The 19316-nt window shown below is 36.9% G+C and overlaps 1 protein-coding gene across 4 annotated transcripts in view; it reads right to left on the bottom strand.

Moving 5' to 3' along the window:
- FGF14 (fibroblast growth factor 14) overlaps window positions 1-19316 on the bottom strand; it is a 621331-nt gene that overhangs the window by 69240 nt on the left and 532775 nt on the right. The gene's annotated exons all lie outside the window — the stretch shown is intronic.

Genomic DNA, 19316 nt, shown 5'->3' with positions numbered 1-19316 from the left:
CACCCTCCTTTTAGGGGTTTATTCACCACCACATTTTCAATCACCATGACTCAGAAATGTCTCTGATTGCACACCTCCCTTCTTCTCTGTCGCTGTGGTGTAGTTGAACATGCCCAGGACGTTTTCCATTCTAATGTCTCAGTAGCTAGAATGAAGTGTATCTGGAATGGAGCTCTCTTCCCTAAGAAAACATTTCTCCTAATTTTTATGCTTCCCATCATTCTCATTGTCCTGCTGTGTCCTCAGGCTTGTAATTCTGGAATCCACTGGGAGTTCTTTCTCCCTGCATTGTTCCTGACAGACACCAAGTACCAAATATTATTTTCTTTCAATTTCCAATATTATCAGTTTTTCAGAGTTTCACATGTACCCTCATGCCCCCTTGTCTGATCTCAATGTCTTCTAAGACTTTGTCTTCTTTTCTCATCTCAAATCACAACTGGGGAACTGCCTAGAAAACCATACTCTTTACTGTGCACCAAGTGCAATCCTCTCTTCTTCAAATCTTTCAGATTCCCCAACCATCCTGAAGTTGATTCATATTCTAAACTCTTCTCTCGTCATCAGGATCACTTCAAAATTTAAAGCACCAACTACCATTCCCTTGAGATTAATGTGTTCTCCAGTTTTAGAAGATTCCTGTAAAATTCTAAGATTCATAGGAACTTAACATATTATATAAAACTATGGTGAAAGACTAATTTTTGGAATGAACATATGAAAGTCCTTATAGATGTTACTAGTTTCCTAAGAGGGAACATCAAAGAGCATATTAAATGAAGAAAATGTAAATTATGTTTTATACCTATCAAATTAATGATAAAAGAACTCTAAATTTTAAAAGATTTATCATCCTTGATCATCAGATAATTTTCAGAATCTCCCCACCTCAATGCTTCAGTGAAACACCTCCACATTACTACTTTAGTTTTATTACAAATAATACACCTTTCAAGGCTCCCCTTCCCTGCTTTTTGGCCTTCAACCAAATGTTAAATGTCATTCTGATTTTATGAACCTTATATTCTGCCTCCTGAGCCCCATCTCCTTCATCTGCTCTTATAACTGTCTTAGCTTGTTCTCTGGATGAAGGTCTAATTCTAACATTTTCCTTTTGTTTTTCTTTAATTTCCCCCAAATCTCCTTTTTACAAAGATTTGTTTATTTATTTGCAATAACCTCCCTTTACTCTCTGCTACCCACTCTACCTCTCTTCTTTTCAATTTTTAATCCGGGAGTTCCCTCCTTTTTCTAATAATATCCAGTAGGCGTTACCACTATAAATGTGTGAGAACCAATCTGCTTCTGATTTCTGGAGAGCAGCTACAACTACATTGGAGGGATAGGAACTAGAACGTGGGTAGTGTTATTGGCTGACTTTATTCGTTTTCTTTTAAACATCTATATTCACTGCAAAATTAAATGTAAGTTCACCCATGATACATGAAATACCTAAACTCCATAAGCTAGCTGTATTTCTCAGACTTCAGTGTGCCTCGCTTTTGGGAAAGTGTTGAAAGGCTTAGTGCTGGGTCCCACCAGGGACAGAATGGTTAAATAGTTTGGGGGCTTATGGTCGGGGATAAGTATTTTAAATAAGGATCCAACAGTTATTTTGATGTAACTTGACCTTGGGATGTGTTACGATAAATGCTGATAAAGGATTAGAGGAGAGCAATTAGTTGTGCATCTTTAGAGTATCAGCACTTTGTCATATTTGTTTTCATTATACCAACTACAATGTGGATTTGGTACAGACATTTGTGTCAAAGAACTCTTTGCATTTGAAAGCATTTGCTATATTTTTCCCTTGCTCAGTCAATAAGCCAAATGAAGGGAAGGATTGACAGTGTTGATGGAAAATATTTGCTGTGCCCAGCACACAGGTTAGCGATTCCTGAAGGTGGCTATGAAGGGGTGTTAGGTGTGCAAGGAAGTCCTGAGCTCCATTTCCGGCCCTTTCTTTTTCTATCTGGGTGGGCTTTGAAGAACACAACATCTCTCAAATCTTGCTTCCCCTGAGTGTAATATGGGAACAACACCCCTTCACTTCAAAGGGTTGCTGTGAGCATTAAATGAGAATGTGATACAAAGTTGTATGAGCAGGAAACACACGTTAGACATGAATATTTTAGAATGTGAAGCATTGTGAGATTTAATGTAGTAGATGAGGTCCTCTGGCCCTAGGGAGCTGACAACTTTACTCTCCTGTCATTCCTACAACCCCCCACCCTGCACTACCTTTAAATTATAATTTTTGTAAGTTCAGAAATCTCATCTTACTCCTTGGGAACTGTGTGACATTTAGCAGTCTGTAGAGAACAGTTTTTCAATAAATGTTTCAAGTGAGTGATTTTACGAGCACATCTACTCTTCGGGAAATATCCTCTTCTTGCTAGTATTATTTTCAACCCCTTTCTCCTACCAGAAGGGGGATTTTTATTAGTGTGTCTATCAAAACCTTCTGCAGTAGCTCAAAGACAGTAGAATAGCAGATTTCTAGAAGCCACGCTCCAGTCAAGAGTTGACCTACCCTCTCATTCCCCCATTAGTGTTAAAATTAACACTTTCACGGACAATTTCAAGTAAAGTTTATAAACGTTCAGTGAAACCCACAGTATAAAAAGGTATCCAAAAATTAGGATTTGTGAGCATTAAGGGAATGAGGCAACTGAGTCCAACTCATCCATTTGGAAAGTAAATTTCTCTGGATGTCAAATGACAAGCCGGATGTGTCCACACATTGGCATTTAAACGCAAAATGAACACAGCATTAACGCTTCCTAGAGAATGAGTGCAATGAATTACAGCACCTACTGAAGGTAAGTAGAAAATGTTATTGAAGCCCCGTTTAGCCTTTATTTGTGACGAATGAGAAAAGAAAGTGTAAATTAAAATGGTTACAGATAAAAGATCTGGAACTGTCACACGGAATAATATTAAAACCGGAAGCCACCTTACTAATAATACAGAGTCTAAGAAGACTTCGGGTAGAATAAGTAAAAAGAAAGAAACACAGAATTGGTGAAGATGATAAAAAGATGACCAATTACAGTGAACTGTAAGCTATTTTCTTATTGTCAGATGAAATCCTTAGATTGGAGGTAAAGAGCCCTGATTCACATCCAGATACCACCATCTCTTTGGATCGCTGAAACAACAGGAAATAAAGCAAAGAGGTTTCTGGTACAAAATGACAGCTTCTCATTTTAGTGTCACTTGGGTTGACAAATGATATACAGGACACATGTCACAACTCATCACTGCCTATCTTGCCGATAGGGGCCTTGGAAGTTTCCAGCAGAAAAGGAAAACTCAGAACAACACAGTGAAATCTTATTTCATGAGCTGAGCTAAGATCAAGGCCGTTTTTGTGAAGGAAAAAAAAAAAAAAAAGAAAATAGTTACTGATTTATGCCCCAGACTGCCATTGCAAGAGGGCAATAAAAAATCAGCCTTGTTATTAGTTGTAAATCCAACATCATAAAACAAAGCTTGTGCACAAATATTTTCTTTTCCCCTTTCATTGTTTTTTTTCTAACCAATTGAACCCACATTTAAAAATCAGGAGAACTCACATAAAATTGAGATTTCTAGCTTCTCTTGAAAAATCAGAAGATTTCGTGGCACAGGCCCTTTACACCTTTGACACACAATTAGGTGGAGCTGAGAAGTTGCCCCTGTTGCCACTACTGCCTTTTGCTTCCTATAGCCAGACTGACTGGCTCATTTACCTGCCTGAGGTTATGGACATTGCTAAACCATAGCGCTGTTCTGTGATTCGTTGACTCTACATCTTATTATGAAAATGATCAATTCACTGAACATATTAGTGGGACTTTAATGTTAGCAGCTCTGTTGACCTTAGGTCAACAATAAGGCTTCTTGGAAAGATGCAAGGAGACACATGGCGATAGGTAAATACACTGAGAGAGAATTGGATGCTCCCCATATTACACACACACACACATGCACACACACACCCCTCCAATGCCACATCGGCAACTCAAGCAGTTATCTCCTTGGAAAAGGGTGTAGTCTGCTTCTAACCACATCCACTCTGTCATTCTTATGACTCAACTTTTTTCCTTGCTTCCCCTGTTTCTGCTTTATTTGCTCTCTCTCTCTCCCTCTTTCCTCCCCTTGACTCCCCCTCTCCAGCTAGCCACTACCCAGGCTCTCAGGAAGCAGAGGCATGCTCTCCCTCTCGGTAAGTCTCTAGGCATTCCTACCACTTGCAGTCTGCCCTTTTCTCTCTAGTTCTTAGCTCTCCAGGGGAAGTGTCTGCTTGGTCAGCCATTGGTCCGTCTCAGAGAGAATGGTCCTCTTGGCAGACTTCTCACAGAGGCTGTGGAGGAGGCTGGACACGGCTGCCAGCAGCCCAGCTCCTTCCTGCTCCCAGTCAGAGGCGACTAAGATAAATGGCCACAAGGTGCAAAACATGGCGATTTACGTACAGGGAACTGCCAGTGGCCTTTTTTTCCTAGTGCCAAATAGCAAGCATTTTGACCCATGTCCAGTGAATACATGGACAGTGTTTCTACATTTAATCAGCAGTTCAAAGCCTGAAGTTTCTATTCTGGTGCACATCCTTGAACCCCTGGGGCTTAGAGCTGCCTAGCAGCAGGGGACGCAAACAACAACAACAGCCCATGTTATATTCAACTGCATATTCTAATGTGTTTTTTGTAAATTTCAGCTCTATTGAGGTATAATAGACTGTCATACAGAGTGAAGTAAGTCAGAAAGAGAAAAACAAATATCATATATTAATGCATATATGTGGAATCTAGAAAAATGGTACAGATGAACCGGTCTGCAAGGCAGAAATGGAGACACAGATGTAGAGAACAAACGTATGGACACCAAGGGGGGAAAGCGGGGCAGGGGAGTGGTGGTGGGATGAATTGGGAGATTGAGATTGATGTATATACACTAATATGTATAAAATAGATAACTAATAAGAACCTGCTGTATAAAAATAAATAAATAAAATAAAATTCAAAAAGAATTGTACGATATTTAAAATGTAATGTAATGATGTGATACATGTATACATTGTGAAAGGATTCCCCCCATCTTGGTAATTAACACACCCATCACCTCACATATTTATCTTTGTGTGCGTATGAGAGAGCATTTAAGTCCTACTATCTCCCCAAATTTTAATGATACAATACAGTGTTACCAGCTATAGTCACCATGTTATACATTTGATCCTCAGACCTTATTCATCTTATAGCTGAAAATTTGTGCCCTTTTACCAACCTCTCCCTTTCCACCCCCTCACCCCCAGCCCCTGGCAACCATGACCTATGCTCTGTTTCTATGGTTTTGACTTTTTCTTTTTTTAAAGATTCCACATATAAGTGATACCACACAATATCTGCCTTTCTCTGTCTGGCTTATTTCACTTAGTATAATGTCCTCAAGGTCCACCCATGTTGTCACAAATGGCAGGATTTCTTTCCTTCTCATGGCTACATAATACTCCTTCTTCCTTATTCCTTCATCTATTAATGGATATTTTGGTTGTTTCCACCTCTTGGTTATTGCTTGTTATTTCACTCCCAGCAAATAGTGTGGAAGTATTTCTTGGTGAGTGGAATAACAAACATAAACAAATGGTCAAGTTTCTAGTAAACCCTCTACAAAATAAATGGTGAGGTTGGGAGATGGGAGGGTGGTAGCCACAACAAGAGTTGACCAAACAAATACTTACTGGTAGATGATTAATCAAGAGAGAACACATCACATTAGCAGGCAGACTGAGCTTTGGTTTCAGCCTTTGCTTTTTACTGTTATGTACTGCTTTTAAAACAAATTGTACTCCATTTCTTCATTTTTAAAATTTATGACCAGACCAAAGAAAATGAAAATTATCAACCTTAGGGATAAACCTTAGGGATTCAATTGTTATGAATTACTCTGTGTGTGTGTGTGTGTGTGTGTGTGTGTGTGTGTGTGTGTTCAAACTCAATAGAAACATGGATGTTTAAAGTCAGTACAGAAAGAATATCTAGGAAACTACAAGACTCTAAAAAACAAAATAATCTTTTCATTGTCTTGAAGTTATTTCAAAAATTAGTTTTTTATTCAGAGACAAAAAACTATAAGGAAAGGCTGGATTAAGAAAATGCATATGGTTATTAGTAGCTGGTAAGATATTTTTTTAATTATGAAAGTATCTATTAAAGGCATTTCCTGTCCTTGGATAAGCTGTAGGTCTGAAATTTCTTCCCTGTTATCTCCTTTCAGTGCTTTGGAAGGACTTTATTTTATCTATCTATCTCTCATCTATCTATCTATGTATCTATTTTCAGATTTGGTTAAGGACCTCTTCATTGTCATGCAAAAAAACCCCCAAAACAAAACAAAACCTGACTTGAATGGCTTTTTTTTTTCTAGTGGAATAAAACAAACAAATCCCAATCTCCATATATCTTTCACATTTTCCCCTAGAGTAATAATAAAAATAAAACATATTAAGGGCATGTAGTAGACATTTAATTCCACAGAGATATTTTGCTATGATGCAAATCCAACAAATAAGGAGGTAAGGATTAGTTTTTAAATTAAGGATGTGTGCTCTAGAAAAGCTCTGGGAAACTTTTTGGTTTTATCTCAGCCTCTGATCTGAAAAATATCCTGTGATAAAATAATTTGACCTCAGAATAATTATTATGTTGATTCACAAACAGCTGATTTTATTGACATTGTAACTTATAAGTCAATTTGTCCAGAAAATAATAGGTAAGAAAAACAATCTAAACTGAAGTTTGAATAATACTATTCCACATCTCAGATGTCTAACTGGTATTTTGGGGAGGAAAGGGTGGTCCAACCTGAATATGCCTTGATCAATTGATGAGAAATTATGATGTCTTAATTATTTTCAAAGACATAACTGTTTTTCTCTCATCTAGGTCCTCACAACTATGCTTTAAAACAAATCAGAAATATAAATTATTTTTCACACTCTAATACTGAAAGAATCTTGAAATAAAATAGCAAAAATGTGACAAACCATTTCTTACTGATGTTTCTTATAAGAAGTCACAGCGTTCTTATACACCTTGTTTTCTCTTTAAACTTTTTTTTTAAATTGTCATTGACTTCAAGATTTCAAACCATTCCTAAAGATTATATTTTGGTAAATTAAGCTAACATACTAGACATGCACATCACATTATATAGTTTAATACTTTGATCTCTAAAAACTTAAAGAGTTATCATACACTTGGTCTACAACAAATAATAGCAAATGTTGTGTTTTCAATGTTATATTATCAAATACAGGTGGACCAAAATGGAAAAAAGTATCAGGAAATATTAAACTACTTATCTCTTAGCCATAGGAAACCACACTCAAATGGCATTATATGTGAATCCCAGAGACATTTATAGACTTTAAACTGAAAACACAGCCTTATATCACATTCTCTACATATCACATCACATTGAGGACTGGACTCTTATTTCCATCCATTCACTGATGATGGTAGTTGTCTAAGTAGTGGAGACTAAAACTTCACCTACTGCATATGTTTGAGCAATGGGCTAGAGATCTTTGGGAAAGGGTGACTTTAAAATAAAAGTTTCTTTTCAACATAAATGCCTAAAGGGTAGGTTAGTCTAATTTTATTTTATGATTCATTTGTATAAGAAAACTCATTCTTAAAAAAAAATTAAATATGCCTATAGGTCAATGAACACAATCTTGCAATGAATAGACTAACACGAATTTTAAGTCCTATGCATCTCACAAGTTGTCATTTTAAGTTTTGTGTGAGAACGTAGGCTGTGTTTTCCTGGGTCTATGGGAGGGCTGTTCAGATAAATAACTGCCTATGTAAACAACTGATCTATGGGATTAGGTAGAGGGGTGTGTGTGTGTGTGTGTGTTGGACTTATGACGGTGTGGGCTAGAGTAAATAAAAAGCATAACAAATGACCTTGGGATGACATTTGTAACATTTTGAGCTAACTTCAATTTTGAAGTATTACTTCCTAAAACTAGTTACAGTATTCTACTACTAGGCAGAGGTATGGTTGATTAGAGCATTAATCACTTGGCAATGAGTTGATCTGAGGCAAAGACTACCTTGTACAGACATGGTAAACACAAAATATTTGCTGCATAGGAAAGGTTTCCAGTGAATTTTGAATGCATTGTGAGTGAACAGAATTCATACAACACATCTACTCAAGTCTAAGTGTTATTTGGCTTTTTCTTTAACTCAAGTCCATTTGCGGAAGGAAGGTTGGAGACATTTGTTTTCCCTGTCTGATCTTTCTCATTTCACATTCAAAGCTGTTCACTCTGATATCTCTTTTGTCTTTCAAATCTGAAGTTTCTTAGGCTATATAAGCCCAAAGGATAGAAAAGTCACATCAATGCCTTGGTGTGACATTGATGTGATGTCTCGTAAGCCTCCCTGCACTCTTTCCCAACTCAGCTGTTGTTCTCTTGATAAGCAGAGGGGTGCCTATGAGCAGTGAGGGCAAATGCACTGCTGGGGCGATTTGCTCCAGCAAAAGATCTCTTTTCATAGTTTGGTGCTGGAAAAAAAAGATTTAGAGCCGAGAAACATGGCTTTACATGAGTTTGAATAATGTGTGGCACTGACAGAACCACTGAGCAGTCAAATGTTTGGGGGAAAATGAATAAATATGTGGTGTGTGTATTATTCTGTAATAGTCATTACTTTTTCTCACCATCCCAAATTCAGAATTTTGTTTCTGCTCTACCTGGAAGACCACTTCCCATTCCCCTCCCAGAGTGAAACATTCTTAGGATAATAGGAAGACAACCCAAGGCAAGGAGAAAAGCAAGAGGACAGTGATATAGTAAAACATTAGAAAAGAAAGCCTTTAGAAAAATACTTAGAATAATTCAAAGGGAAGAGGTCTTCAGAATTGTCAACAGTAATAATTTCATGGAAGTTATGGTTGGAATTACATGATAACAGATCTAGAAGCATGCACATGGGTAATATCAGCCTTAGTAGCGAGTGCAGGCAAGTGCATTGCCTTTTTGCTAAAATTTAAATAGAATAAATGGCTATTTTTTCAGGATGTTCTCTGACTAGCTCTCCACAGAAACACTGAAATAGCACCATGATGTAATAGGCTTTTATTTTCATGAATTAATATTTCAGAGTTTGCAAACAGAAAGGGTGTCTTGAATTAAAACTGAGTATATCAAAAATCACCCTGGGCTGCATGTCAGCTGAAAATTTCTTTTAGTTTCCTATGGGACTACCCTCTCCTTTCTGTTAAATGAGTTTCAAGAAAATTTATAATTCAAAGATGACTTCAAATCCTCAAAAGTGATTCAGGAATATAAAATATAAAAACTAATGAGAATGATACCTACTCTTCAAACTTAATTGCTAAATATAACAATAATCACAATTTATGTATATAATAATGTGATAATGTAGGTATACAGTAATAATAATAATAATGCATATGATTATAATCATAAAGTATATCCAAACCTAAAGAGACTTATCCAGCTGTTGTTTGCATTAGTATGAAAATCTGGTCCCCAATTATCCCTCAATTAGGATAGCAAATGATCATAATACTTATCTTGACCGTAATTCAAAAAAAATGCCTCCACTTTTAAAATAGATATCTACTTCACCAAAATGAAATCAGATTTATTTCTAAATCTGATTTATTTCTATTTATTTATTCTATAGAATCTCTATATTCTTCGAGTTTGTGCACTTCCAACTGACACATTTTGGTGAAGTAGATGGCAAGATAATTTGACAAAGTACAGCTCAGCTGTATTGTGTATAAGCTTCTACCTCCTTCTAGAGAGCTTTGGAAATAGAATTAGTGCCTTATGAGGGTATCTCTTGAAACCATAATCAAAAGACAGAATATCCTGAAACTTCACAAATACTTACTTAATGATGAAACTGCCTGGATAATGGACTGTTAAACTGTTTTAGAAAATCTGACATAATAGCCTGGCATAACTCCCTTAAAAGGATGTCAAAACAGGGTGTAGTGAGTGTCTGAGTGAGGGACAGTGTCTTAGTCCTTTAGGGCTGCTATAACAGAATCCCACAGACTGGGTGGCTTATAAACAATAGACGTTTATTTACCACAGTTCTGGAGGCTAAGAAGTCCAAGATCAAGGCACCAGCAGATTCAGCATTTATTGAGGGCCTGCTTCCTGGTTCATAGACCACTGCCTTCTTGCTGTATCCTCACATGGCACAAGGGGCAAGGGAGCTCTCTGGGGTATCTTCTGTAAGGGCACTAATCATGATTATGAGGGCCTCACCCTCATGACCTAATCTCCTCCCAAAGGCCCTACCTCTAAATATCATCCCATTGGGTGTTAGGATTTAAGGTATGAATTTTGGGAGGACACAAACATTTAGTCTATAGCAGACAGACAGAAGTTGTCTCTAAAAGAGCACACATCTGAAAGCTACTTCAAATAACTTTTGGGGCAACTGTTATAATTGATGCTAAATGCATAATTCTTTTCCTCACATGGTTGAGGTCTGAACAGAACACAAAGTCCGAACTGAACATGAGGTCTTTGTCTACAAGAAAATTATAAAGAACAACAGAGAGTCCATACAACAAGGAGGCCTATGCTGTATTCAGAGCACAGAAATACAATAATTCATTAAACATATATTGCATATTTAATATGTGCTGAATGCAGGGGTCAACAAACTTTTCCTCTAAAGTGTCAGATATTAAATTTTAGGCTTTTCAAGACATGAATTCAATCTCATAACTACTCAATACTGCTGCTGTAACATGAAAGCAGCCATTGATAATATAAGTAAATGAGTGTGGCTATTTTCCAATAGAACTTTATTTACAAAACCAGGAGACCTTCTGGATTTGGCCCAAGGATCCTATCTTGCAGACCCCATCTAATGAATCAAAGAAACAGTGGAGCAACATGATGAGATTTGGATGTTCTTGAAAGCTTGCTCTGACTGACCTGTTGAGAAGGGTGATTAGAAGAGGTGAGAGCACCTGAGAAAACAGTCAAGGACTCATTTGCAACAGAGACCCCAACAAGAATAGGGGCTGACTTGGACAGGCTACCTTACTGATGGCAGAAATGGAGAACAGCTGATGGATTTAAGAGCTATGTAGGTGGTAGAAAATATAGAATTTGGTAACCGATTGACTATATGATCTGATAGATGTGCCCTGGATGGCACCCAGGTTTCTGGCATGAGGAATTGTGCAGATGTTGCTGTATTTACTGAGCCAGGAGGCATTGGAGGAAGCCAGGTTTGGGGCAGAAGAACATGAATTCAGCCTATCACATAGTGCATTTTGGATGCATATGAGGTATTGGTGTGGAACTTTTGAGAAGGCAGTTGAATTAATATACAAGTTCGGAGCTCAGAAGAGAAATCTAAACTAGAAATATAAATACAGAAGTCATTGGCATTTAGATGGAAATTTCGACTATGAATATATTTAGATGAGTGATATTAGAAAGAGCCTAAGATCAAGCCTTAAGGAACCAAAATATCTACAATTTCACTGGAAGAGAAACCAGCAAAAACACAGAAAGGAGGGAAGAGCACAGAAAGGTGTGCTACTGTGGATGTCACTGAAGTGGTTCAGGTGGGAAATGAATGATCTATGTCTAAGGCCACTGAAAAGTCAAATATGATGAGCACTTAGCAGTATGTAGGGACTTTAGTGAGAATGGTTTCAATACTGTTTCTGAGTTTGAGCTGGGTAGGTGAGTAGATTGTCAAAGCCAGACTGAAGTGGGCGGTGGAGTAGATGGACAGAGATGAGATGAAGTGGAGGAAGAAATATCTACAATAGTGGTAATTACGATGGGTGGATGCATCCTAGAGGTATTTTGGAAATTTGTTGGTGTGTAGAAGTTAAGTGCTGCTGGCATTTAGTATATAGGAGTCACAGATGCTGTGCCCCACAGTGGGTGAGTTAGTCTCACAGGACAAGAAGGAATTATTCTGCGTCCTACACAACTGGACATTCCATAGGACATTCACGTAGATGAAAACACTATTTCTAAATATCGGCACTTAAATCACGACTCCATTACACATACACAGACATACACAGACATACTCACCTCCTTAAGGTGATTTATTTTTCTTTTTCTGGAATAAAACACCATTTATAATGTTCTGCATGAGCTTCTATCCAGCCTAACATAGCCCACTAAATTCAGAAGGAGGAAGAGGCAGAGAAGATTATAAAGAAAAGCAAAAAAGAAGAAATGGTGCAAGAAAAAGGAGAGAGGAAGAAAAGGATGCGTCACGACCTTATTCACTCCAGACAGCACATCACTTTTAGTGGACTAACTGCCAAGGCTAAACATAAAATTATATTTTTTATCAGTTCCTGGGACATAACCAAGACTCATTCCCATTGCAATTCTTGAAGAAAACTAGAATTGCATCAAAATATTGAACTTATTTCTTGAGTAAACCTATAACCTGATAAATACCCCTCAGTTGCTAATGCTGCAGAGCAGAATCAGTTTCTACTTGAGTATAGAAAGTAAATAGACTCAATGGCTTTGTAACATTATGATTTTTCCTGGAATTGGATGTAGATTACTCACCTTAAATGTTCTCTCTGAAACCTAAGAGGTAACAAAGCAATCAGACCCATATACTCATGTACTTACTGCCTCCTATTAAGCAGGCTTCCTTTTTCCTTTTTGGTAACATATGTTCATTTTTCTGGGTTGGGCTCTGAACTAAAGCATCATTTTTCTCCTCTAGTATTTTATAACTTGGAAAAAAAATAAAAGAAGAAGAACATGCTGAGGGTAGGTACACAAGACACAGGCTAGGGAAAATAATTGCTGAATATACATAATTTTTTAAACTGGAAAGGTATACTTATTTTACAACACTTGCAAACAAAGGAGCGAGTGGAAAGGGAGTGGCAGGAATTGCAGTTTTGAATAGAAGGTGGTTGGGAGAGAATGGTACTTGTTGCCAAGTCAGGGAGATATTTCAATTATTTTGAGCTCACAATTTTGTTTCTAATAACTTTCATAATATATACCATGGAAGTAAGAAAAATGCTAAATTCCTAGGCCCTCGGCTGGGTTTTATCTGATCAATAGTGATATTATTTTGCACAGTGCTGGTAAATCCCAGGAATTATTTATGTCTGGTAATCCATTCTGAATGGAGAATGTAAGGTTTTTGGATTGGTGCAGTTAAAAAGCTGTAAATAATGGCTAATGAGTAAGAAATATGCTTTTTATTGTTCTCCTTCACAGAGTTTAGTACTGTGCTTTGTATCTAGTAGGTACAATATATGTTTAAGGAATGAGTTAAATAAACTAATGAACAAAGGTTTCCAAAAAAATAGCAATTAGTAACTCATAACTCAAATGATTTTCAGTATAATTAATAAAAGAACATCATTTACTGTAACTTATACGTATCTGTGAATCTACTGAATATCTTTTTGTGTTTCTCTATCTCTCATCCCTATTCCTTCTCTTTTTCCTTTTCTTCCACATTTCTCTCTTTCTGTGCTTCTTAAAACATTTCTCTATTTCTGTGCTTCTTATAACATTTCTCTATTAATTACTCATTATTTGAACAAAGTGATGCATTTTCAATCCAATAAAAATTTGTAATCTCATGTTTAGTTTTACAAAGCTGTTAATTTAATGTTTTCTGTATCTTAAAAAATTACCATAAGAAATTCAGTTAAGATTCCTTAATAAATTATAGAAAATAATGTCTCCACCGCAAATCTAGAGTATGAGTAATCAGCTTTTGCTAACAGAACCAGAGTGAGCTATTAGTGATAAAAATATGGCTTGAAGCCATGATTTGGCATCTCTGTCTTATTGGAAGGTATAATTCTACAATACACCTACTGTTATCTGGCAACACCTACTGGGAGGTTGGTGTCCAAATAGATAAGAGATAACTTATTCCTTTAGAATTTTTTTCTACGTAAACGTTTTGAGCATATACTGGATGGAGCTGGCAATGTCTGGATAACAAAGAGAAAAATCCAAAGCTTATGTTACTTTTTAATACTTTGCTATGATTACAGGGAAAACACACTCATAAAATATAGTAACTTAGTACATGATGTAATTCACAATTTCTTCTTTTCCTAAATCACGTGAAAACTATATTTTGGTCCTTGCTACAATTCTTGGATATTCTGCTATTAACTCATCTTACATTCTTCCATTCTAATTAGTTACCAGAATGCAGGCAAAATTTGAGTGCAAGCTTTAACGCCCTCTGGAGGTCTTGACTTCTGAGAGATTGGAGAATTGATCCAGTGCTATTTCACTTGAGTATATGTCCTATATTAAAAGTGTGACAGCGATGCCTATATTTTCACAATTCAGGCAAATCTTTTCACCTGTTTTATATGTTTTACAGTGAAACAATATGTCAAGATGAATTGATGAAAGTGCACATAGTTAGAAAAATACTTCATATAGAAAAAAGAGCTCAGTTTAGATTCCAGGATTTTATTTTTGTTTTCATAAAACCTGATTAAAAATATTTAACCATGTGCCTTTTTACAATAGCCAATAAACACCACAGCAGTCGTTAGCCTCACGTCACATCTGTGGATGTCATCACATGCACGCCTGGCTGTCCCAGGTGCAGGCCCTGAAGAGCTTATCATAAAATCTAAAAATAGCAAAACTCAGGATAACGAAAAAAGGACTTTGTCTTCTCTAATTCACAATTTATTAATTATCCTACAAATGAGTGCAGAGGGCTGTTGCCAATTGAGATGACCCAAACTAGCAAAGCCAAACAGGTAAAGGGACCTACAGCAAAGCAAGCAGCAACAGCGCAAAACAATTTTGCTCTCTGGATCTAGGGTAAAAGATTCATTCAAGATGCATGATAGACTAAAGGATTTTAATATAACAGAGCATGAAAAGTTCAACCAGAGTTCTAGGACTCTTGAACTAAATGAAATTAACTCTTGGCTAAATGGGTCATGGTGTTTAGTTGTTGATCCTACAAACAGGTCTGGCTACCCAATAAACACATTTATTCCTCACAACCGTCCTATAAGGTGTTTCCATTGTGATCCATGTTCTGTAGAGGAAGAAACTCCTGAAGGCCAGACAACTAGTCAGTTAGGAGTGAGTTGGCAGAGCCTGTATTTGAATCAAGAGTTTGACCTCTTAACTAATTTAGATTGTAAACTTCTGGAAAACAGAATCCACATCTTAATCATTTTTGTACACCTATGGTATTTATAAGTTAATAGGCCTTTGGTTATTGTACACAATTGTTCTAGGACATGATTTCAAAAATCCCACTTCATCATTATCTTCCAAATGTACGTATTATAATAATCACAGCTCTTTCCTTCCCAAAATTCATTTCAAGTGAACAACACCGTAATTCACTTTACATGCTGTTCGTAGCATTAGATACAGCATACTTACTGGGCAATCTAACACCACCAGTGACCGCGTCATTGCCGTGCCCTGGATCTCCCACTCATCTAGGCCAGATCCCTGGCTCCTTAGCGGGCGTCCGCAGGACTTCAGCCCTCTCTCACCCCGGCTCTGTTCATCTCTGCTCACAGCCTCCTCCTCACACCCCAAGCCTGCTCCAACACTGGGGTATCGCCAACCAACCCTCAAGGGGGCTCTTTCTTTAGGCTGGTTCACAGTTCATTCCTACAGACACGGATGCTTATTTTACAGTTTCCAAAGTATCCTGTTCTCAAATATTTCTGACTTTTTTGTTTGTTTGTTTTCAGAGAAATCTCTGAATCCTGTCCTTTTCGTGACGAGGTGCTGAAGGGCAAAACTGGAAGAGCCTGGGCCATCTCCTAACAGTGTGACCTTGGGCATGACACAGTTTCTATGAGCCTCCCTTTTTCATCCATAAAATGAAAGGATTGGCCTAAATATTGAAGCTTATCTTTTAGGTCTCAAGTTTGAAGGTCTCTAACAAGTAATTTTGTTACTATCTGAATTACACAGTGAAAGATGAACAAGTAAATTCGTTATTTAATTTCCTAAATTGAGGGATGATATGAAAAAGGGTCCCAGAGGTTGTTATTAGATCTGATACCAAACGATTTATCATTAACTAGTTATATGGCTGCTAAACCACTTCAACTTTATCTAAGTTCCCTCATCTACAACAAAAGTGATTAAAAGACACTCATCTTCCCCAGTAGGGTTGTTCTCTGGAAAATATGTGATAGCATTCTGAATTATTTAATGATGTTACGTGATTGGAAACTCTTTATATTATTACCCAAATCATCATCAGTTAATTGGTAAAGTTGAGATCTTAGAGAGTTTCTAGGGAAGATGTACTTCATCTGGGGACCACAGACTCCCAAGCAGTGAGTGAACAGGATACAGAGGCTTTGCAAACTAAAATGGGAAAGAATGCATCTTTCGTGTCATTAGTCTTTTACTGAACTTTAACATCTTCTTCCACGATGCACATAAGCAGCAAACCACGGTGGTATTATCCATACCTAACATTTTGTTATTAATAGAAAGTATAGGTATTTTCATTTTGTAATTAGTTGCAGAGATCTCAAAATACTTACGCTCATCACTATTTAGATTGGCCACTAGATCTTATTTAATATGTTAATTTGAAAAAAACTCATCACTATCATTTTTTATATTTTGAAAAATGTAATTGTTTTCCTTAGCAATCTATGGACTTTTATTTTGTGCATTTCAAAATGCTTTTCTTAGAAGAGGCCCAAAGGCTTTAACAGACTGTCAAAGGGGAGAGGTTCATGGCAAAAACATTTTTAGTTTACAGGTGAAGAAAGATGTGATACCATCCTCACAGCAGTACATACAGGCAGTAGCAAAACCTCCAGCCACACCCAGATCTCCTGAACGTCAGACCAGTGTTCTTTGTCCCATGCCATGCCTTCCCTCTAAGTCACCATTACAATGTCCTTGGTCTCTGAACCTTAAACACTATTTGGTCAGGAAAAAAAGAATTTCAAATTGACTCTGTATAAAGTCTTCTAGAAACTGATATATTTAAAATTAAAATAGAAAAGAATATAAAAAGAACATATATATATGTATAACTGAATCACTTTTCTGTACAGTAGACATTAACACAACATTGTGAATCAAATATACTTCAAAAAAATAAATAAAATTAAAATAAAAGTTTCATGTATTTGAGTTATATTACCTCTAATGGAAAAGTGTATGTAGGTAAGTCACTCCTTCAGAACTCTATTCTCAGAGACACTTGTTCCTAAAACAATCTTAACGACAGGACTTTGATGAGGAATCAGAGGAAATAAGATGATCTTTGGGCTTAATTTAAATGGCCACTGAGAGCAGTACAAGGCAGCAACTTACATTTTAAAGGTCGAAGGACCTACATACCGACATAGCTACAGAATTTAATCATCAGACAGGTTCTTTCCATACCATAAGTTGTCGGATGAAATGATGAATGTTTCTGCTCATTTGTAATGGAAGTCAAGTAACGCTTAAAGGCCAAGCAAATGGAGAGACAACCAAACACTTCCTACAAAAGCATGGTCCCCCACCAGAAACACAGGCATCACCTGGGGGCTGGTAAATGCAGAATCTCAGTTCCCACCCCAGAACCATTGACCTAGAATTGCTTTTTAGCAAGATTCCCAGGTGAGTTGTGTGTGCATTCAAGTTTAAGAAACACTGTCCAAAGAAGGGGGATCTGAAAAAAAAAGTAAAATAGACCTACGCAAAAGTATAGTTTTGAGGACTTAAAAAAATGTATCTACACCATTTTTAACATTTTTAGTAAAGCAGAATGGGTGGGATAGGGAGGGTGGGAGGGAGATGCAAGAGGGAGGCGATATGGGGATATATGTATATGTATAGCTGATTCACTTTGTTATAAAGCAGAAACTAACACACCATTGTAAAGCAATTATACTCCAATAAAGATGTTAAAAATAAATAAATAAATGAAAAAAAAAGAAAAGGTAAATTGTAAAAAAAACAAAAAGCAGAATTTATATAACACAAAAGTTACCCATTAAGGGTGTAATTCAATGAGTTTGGTAAATTTGAACAATCATACAGTCATAACCACAATTTAGTTTTAGAACACTTCCATCATCCCTATAAGTTCCTCAGGTCTCTTTACAATCTAGCCTCTCTTCCACACCTGCTCCTCGATAACTACTGATCTGCTTTTGGTGGCTATAATTTTGTGTTTTGTTGAAATCTCATATAAATGGAGTCATATAATATTTAGGGTTTTTTTTGGTCTGACTTTTTCACCTAGCATGATGTTTTTGAGGTTAACCTAAGGGAATCAGTAATATGTTTAATGTGTTTATGTTTATTGTTGAATAATATTCCCCTGTATGGATATATTGCATTTTGTTTATCCATTCACCAGTTGATGGATATTTGGATTGCTTCCAGTTTTGGACTTACTGTGAATAATAATGCAATGAACTTTTGCATATAAGTCTTTGTGTCTCCAAAATGGTTTTGATAACTATCAATCAGCAATCTGATTTATAAATAATGAGCAAGCAAAAAAAAAAAACAAAAAAAAAAACAAACCTAAACAGACTTATTAGTCTCCTAGACAGTTATTCTTACAATAACCATTTATACCAACAAAGCGGGCATCTCCTAATGCGGAGAGAGAGCCCAGGATGTCAAGCAGATGAAAGAATGGAGTTGTTGTGTAACTCTACAAGAGGGTTAGAGGAAGACTGATTTCCCTACTAGATCTGGATCCTGATATTTGGGCTGGTGGAAAGAAGGTGAAGGTGGGAGTCTATATTAAGCAACAATGTTTTTGGGAAAGTCCAGTAATAGGATTGTTGTGGTAAGGAGGTGAAAGGGTGGAGTGAATCTTAAGTCTGGGAAACAAATGGCAGATGTTCGTGAAAGGCAATAGAGGAAACGTACTCAGAAGGTAATTTTAAGATGAAAGGTAGGTTTATGAAGTGTGTGCAAGTCTTAGGTCTTGAAAGAATGCTCATGGACTGAACAATACGGCACCCCAGAGGGCTAATCAGAGAGAATCTCCATCAGCTCATAGAGAACCACCTGCAATTCTTTTGTGTTGTTGCAGCTACCAGGGCTGTGACTCAAGGTACTTGAGGCTGCCCTTAACCTTATATTTTAAGAAGCGCTGGAGACAAGGGAAGAGCATGTTGGAGACACTTTGGCAAAAGCAGATGAATGAAGCCATATGAGGGACATCACATTGTTAATTCCCTCCCCTCATTGACTTAAAAAGGATGTGTTTGTCTGCTAGGCAGCTCACCCAAGATACTAACCAGTTACAGCTGGAGGA

Source organism: Balaenoptera acutorostrata, chromosome 18 (assembly GCF_949987535.1).
Source record: "Balaenoptera acutorostrata chromosome 18, mBalAcu1.1, whole genome shotgun sequence".
NCBI classification, from domain to species: Eukaryota; Metazoa; Chordata; class Mammalia; order Artiodactyla; family Balaenopteridae; genus Balaenoptera; species Balaenoptera acutorostrata.
This window is presented reverse-complemented; position numbering and strand designations above follow the sequence as displayed.